Source organism: Carassius auratus, chromosome 42 (genome assembly GCF_003368295.1).
Source record: "Carassius auratus strain Wakin chromosome 42, ASM336829v1, whole genome shotgun sequence".
In the NCBI taxonomy this organism is placed as follows: domain Eukaryota; kingdom Metazoa; phylum Chordata; class Actinopteri; order Cypriniformes; family Cyprinidae; genus Carassius; species Carassius auratus.
Window position 1 is genome coordinate 11853663 of NC_039284.1, and position 6641 is coordinate 11860303.

Genomic DNA, 6641 nt, shown 5'->3' on the forward strand with positions numbered 1-6641 from the left:
CCAATCAAGTGCAAACCAGGTGGCGTACGCATCATAAAAAGTGTCCTTTATATTATATCATATCATATTAGTAAGTGACAGCTTTAAAAGTCTATGTTGCATTTTATGTCTTCTACCCCGTGGGCTTTTTATGTTTGAAAGACTGAAAACAGTCATGTCATGGATTTACATACATGAATGTAACGTCATTTTTTGTTTTTGTTTTTCAACACTTGTACAAACATACAAAAACAGGAAAGGGAGACATAAATGAATGTAACGTCTAATTAACGCAACGCTTCCACACATTACGCCATCTGTTGGATGTAAATTCTTGTGTTGGTTTTGTGTTGTGGCATGTCTGTGTGTGGCAGCTTTTCTCTTTTTAGTATTATTGAACATCGATTCCTAGGTAGGAATCATAAAATAAAAATAAACATTATTTCAAGGTTAAAATGCATGTAAAATGCAACTTCTTAATATTTCTGAATAATGTTTGAGGTACTAATGACATAGTTATTGTAAAACAAACATTTCCTACAGGGGGCGCCAAAGTTCTTATAACGCCTTACATTAGATGTAACTTTAGATCAACTGTATATATATAACATCTGGCTATATATTTATATATATTGATATATATTGATATATATTTATATATTTATTTTAAAAGCATTAAATAAAATAATAAGAAATAATTAAATTACATATCTTCAATCCACCAGAATTTTAGTTTTCTATCTGACGAATGACACATATATATCATATGAAACCGGCTATCTTACTCTTGTTTCCAATCCACAGGTATCTGCCTGTATGATCAGTAAGACCTCAGACAGATGTGTGTCAAGATTACAGGCGCTTTCCTATACCTGTCTATCAACCTGTCATGCTTTGGGACCAGCAGGGGACCTTTTTCCAGGAATCCTGAGAGACAAGAGAATTAGAAGGTATAAAAGTAAACACAAAACAACTTTCAAGTCACCACATCCATCAGTGAAAGTAAAGCTTTATTTTTAGCATTAGCAGCCAGGTGATTTCTGGCACTTTAATGTGAAATGGTAGAGACCCTGCTGAACTCTCAGTGTCCTCAATGAAAACACTCACTCAGTCTCTCCTGCGCTTGACCGGCTGTGTGTTAGCAGCACGTCGCACAACTACTAGTGACTGTTGTCAGGGACAGCGGCCAGTCATCACGTCATTCCTGGAGCCAGGTAAAATGTATTAATAAAGAAGTTTAAAGAAGTATACAGCTCAAAATAAAAATATGCTCAGAGGTGCAGGATAACACTTGATGTGCAGGTAGAGACTCGTGTGTGCGGTATGTTAAATATAATGGCATTATGTGGAGCTATATCAAATATCTTATGATTTCTGACTTTCCAAGAGGAAGAAAAAATGCTAAAGACTGTCAATGAATTTAAAAAACACTTTCTTTATAAAGTGCTTCATTTTTGTTGCTAATGGCTCTTGGTTGAGGCATGTTGTAAGAGCGGACCCATGAATAGTCTGTCTGCTCCCTGGGACGTGTGTCTTATTAAGAGTCAAGGTGAGAGGAAGGACCATTCACACAATCCCTAGTCTCCCATCCATTCCGCATGCTGGTAATTTATCCCCTCTGGTTAACCTACTTTCATCACAATTAAAATGCTCAGGGCTTCAGGGCATTACTCTTTTCTTCTGTCTTGTTCTCTCTCTCTTGCACACAGACACTGAGTTCATTCTTGCATTTCTCTTGGCATAGAAAAATGATGAGAACATCATAGACTAGCTTAGGCACTGATACAGTTTTAGAATTAAAGAAGACACCAAGCTGTAAATCTCAAATGACATTACATCCAATTTGTGTGGATCAGGGACGCACCACGGCCTTCCTTTCATGTTTACATCTGCTCGCAAGAACATCTCCAGCAAACAAAGTCAATAACCGAATCCCAAGCCAGCAGAACATCTCAGAGAGATTTTATGCCAAGTTTCTTGTGAAGTTAAATTTAAATGTTGATCTAATAAATCTCAAGCATGTTTCTAATCCACATCAGTTAAATGAGATTGCAGGAGTAGCTGTGCATCTGGATTCAAATGAAGTTTCAAACACCCTAGTTTTATCAGAACAGCTACAGCCCTCCGCCAAGACACATTCATTTTTTAAATAAGTTTTCAGTGAACTCATAGTGAATGGGGTCTCTTCTGTCTGCAGGTAACGGGTTTGATTGCTACACCAAGTGGAAAATTATCAATGTACCAAGTGCTTATCCAGTGGTCCATGCGCTTTGACTTCAACTCAAATTTTAAAATGCCCCTACCAATGTGGTTAATTCCCTGTCAAAGCAAGTTATTCAATATACACAACAGACTAAACAGGGATTGGTGACTTGATGTCGAGACAGATTTGGATCTGAAACCTGATGTAATTTCAGGCAGTTATTTCATGGTCAACTGAGCAGTCTTAAGCAGACAAATGCTGACTTTAGGCTTAACCCAAAGCATAAGTATGGGATAGGGTCACCCTTTTGGGCCAAACAATGACTAATGGGAGGTGTTTGAAAATAGTGTTTGCAATTCCATTTGGTGCCACTATTGGACCGAAAGTTGTACACATCACAACTTTGACTTCTGTAATGTTACACACTTTCAATGCTATTGGTTCATATACTGTATACTAACATTCAATGTAATGCTCACTAAGGCTGCATTTATTTGATCAAAAATACAGTAAAACAGTAATATTGTGAAATAGTTTTACAATTTAAAATAACTTATTTTCTATTTTAATATATTTTAAAATATAATTGATTCTTTTGATAGCAAAGCTGAATTTTCAGCATCATTACTCTAGTCTTCAGTGTCACATGATCCTTCAGAAATCATTCTAATATGCTGATTTTATACTCAAGCAACATTTCTTATTTTTATCAATGTTGAAAACAGTTGTGCTGCAGAATATTTTTCTAGAAACAGTGATATATATATATATATATATATATATATATATATATATATATATATATATATATATATATATATATATATATATATTTTACCCAGGATTCTTTTAAGTAGAAATTTCAAAAGAACAGCATTTATTTGAATTTTTTGTGTACCAATGTAAAAGCCTTTATTGTCTTTTGATCAATTTATCAACAATGCATCCTTGTTGAAAAAAAAAGTACATTTTAATATAATTAAAGTTTTCATTAACAGTTAAAACTGAACTTGGGTTGAATAACGTGCATGTAATCAAATAACCAGACCACAAATAACTAAACTATACTTTGTGCAGAAAATAGAGAAACCTTTAAACAGAATTGCTCCATTGTACTGTAGTGCTGGAGAAATAGCAGAAAGTTTGAGTAAGTCCTTCCTCTGGCAAAGGCCGGATGGACAGACTTGGCTGCTGATGGAAGGGATTTCTCTCCTCCTCTCCCTCGCTCCACTGGCTCCAGCTTTCCCTGAGGTTCTTTAGGTGGACTCCTAATGAAAGATCAAGGGCATTAGCTGCCGTCTGTGCAGAAACAGGGTACCTGCAGTTAGTGCGATGGTTACAGAACATTAATTTTACCGCAGGCTCATTTATAACTCAGAGAAAAGTGTGTGTGTGTGTGTGTGTAATTGTGAATAAGAGAGGAGAATAAGAGAGTGACAGAGAGAGAGAGAGAGAGAGGTAGAGAGAGATTAGTCCTGATTTGAAGCTCTCTCACAAATCCAGTGTCCAAAGGTGTACAATTCATGGAAAGCATAGTGTGGAGAGCAAAACAGAGAAGTGGGGACCATTCAAGCCGGCATTTCCATCTGCTTCGTCAGCACAGCCTCTGTGGAAAAATGTCAGATTCATTACCTTATCCCTCTTCTCTCCCTCTTTCTTTTCACCTTACAATTCACACAACTTCAGCTAGTTCATCTCTTAAGCCCAGAGCACAGACTTGGTGTAAGCAATGGACTCCCAGTTCAGAAAAATTCCCAGTTGATTTGGACGCTGATAAAACATTCAGCATCCAACAGTGATGTCATTTTAATAATGATTTCCAATAAAAGTTTTCTTTCTTACATTTATTAGCAAAATTAATTATGATTATGTGCGTGTGTGTGTGTATCTTTAACAGTCTTTAGGCATTGAATTATTCACCTGTTCATTTTCTTAATCAGAATTTTAGTAAAAAATGTACCGCGTTTTTCAGACTATAAATTGCAACTAAGTATTTTGCATCAGTCCAAAAATACATCATGATGAGGAAAAAAACATATATATAAGTCGCACTGGACTATAAGTCGCATATATTTAGACCCAAGAACCAAGAGAAAACATTACCCTCTCGCGGCTGTAGACGGTAATGTTTTCTCTTGGTCCATTTCTCTTGGTTCATGTCAAATTAATTTTGATTAAAAAAGTCACATCTGACTATAAGTCGCAGGACCAGCCATACTATGAAAATAAGTGCGACTTTTAGTACGGAAAATACGGTATATCCTTAAAACAAGATAAATTAGATTGAGAAGCAAAATATATTATAAATGTATTAAGATAAAAAAATAAAATAAATAATCAAACATGGTCAAAAAAATGTAGACAAACTATTTAGAAATTAAGTTTAGTTTTGTTATCTATTATCTTTGGCACAATTTAGTGTCTCAGCACTCAGGTAAACGTTATTTCTTTTAAATTTGAAAACCTGAAGCTTTTTTTTGCCTGACAACCACCTGACAGATTGAAACATCACATGAATAAAACCTGGAATATTAACATCGGTGTGTATATACAATTTCTGTTCTTGTCTACACCTGAACCCAACTTGAATGAGGATTTTTCTATTAAAACTAAACCTTTTGCTGCGAAGGGAAGCGCTGTAAATCTAGTTCAGTGAAAATACAATACTTCATGACGTTTATGGGTCACCTCAGGTAACGTAACCAGGGTTTTATACTCTCATTATACATCAATGAAAGAGATAGCAGCATGTGTAACCGCTCAAACCCTGGTGATTTCGTAGAGAGACCATATAGACCTGAAAAACATGCCCTTACTAATGAAGTCCTGGCACGTTTCTCCAGTCATAGTATCATAGATTCCAATTTCTCCTCAAATCCCTCGTCTGTGCCCTCATGCAAATCAGGCAGATTAAGGCAAGATGTATGGACTTGCAAATGTATTCAAACATTCTTCCCTTAATGCCACAGATTTGCAGTAATACTCCCATATTTGTGTCTGACTTACAAGGACCGACAAATTGAAGGCACCGTGTGGCAGATTTGAACGGTTATTATCTCGCGGCGTGCTCCATCAAAGAGTGCACTTATTGATTCGCTCTGCCAATGAGCGCCTCAGTTTCCAGCTACCTTGGAAACAAGTAGTAGGCCCTAGTTGGTTTTTTGGGTCCTCCAAACCTAAACAAACCTCCTGAGGCGACAAGTTTTTAGGTGATGAAGGAGTCAGCCACTTCCCAGACTCAACAATGCGATAAAGCCCAGTGCAGTTTGTCATGTTACATTCTGCCTTTCGGAAAAAAAAAAAAGGAAAAACAAACCATCGGTATATATACCATCCGGATGTGCTGGAATAAAAGCTACCTTGCTTTGTTTCCTTGGCAACAAACACATGGAATATGTTTTCTGGAAGCCAACTCTCGTGGGAGATTTCAGAGGAACGAGAAGATAGCTTTACTGAGTAAATTAAACAGCCTTTTGACTGCCAGTGTGATGTTTGCTGAGATTGTACGCCGAAGTCACGCGTATGCCAAACTCCACAAAAACACGCACAGACAGCCCAAATTGAATAATGACATTTGTTTGGTGTTTAGTTCTGTTTGAATAGAAATTTCACCCGAACTATGTCGGTGTAAAATCACGCGCGCATTTCACCTCAGCTCCGGTAACCTGTGTGTAACCCATGCAAAATATAGATCAACTCTGTACGAGTCCACCAAAAAGCTTCTTGTAGATTTTCAGTCTCTCTTTTTCTGCAGTTGCATAGCAACACAAACGAACATAGCTGTGGTGACCGGGTGCAGGGTGGAAGTTCTGATTTCCAAACCCTCACTCTTTGATTAAGAATAGGCCACAGGCACCAGGGCTGATAAATTATGTGCAAACAATTGTAAGGGTTAGGGTTAGGGTTAGAAAAGTTCACTTCAATAGGGATAGAAGACATCATCAAACTCTTTCAACACTAAAATTTAATGTTTGTTGCCTTAATAAAGATCATAAAATGTGGCGTATGAACTGTAAAATAAGATGACATGAGCAGACAGTAGAAACACAACATATTAAAGAGAATTTAGGGTTTGTGAAGGTTAACAAAAGTTATTGAGAGTTTATATATACATATATATATATATATATATATATATATATATATATATATATATATATATAGGTTTTAATATACCTTTAGCAACAGTGATGTTTAAGGTCAGTAAGATTAAATTTTTTGGAAAAAATAAATATTACTTTTATTCTTCAACAAGGATGCACAACTGTTTAAAAAAATTATAAGAAATGTTTCTTGAGCATTTAATCAGCATATTATTATTTCTGAAGGATCATGTGACACTGAACACTGGAGTAATGGCCCTGAAAACTGAAAATTCATTACATTCTAAAATATACTAAAATAGAAAATATATAAATTGTCAATTTTACACAATATTTTAATTTTTTCAAGAAATACA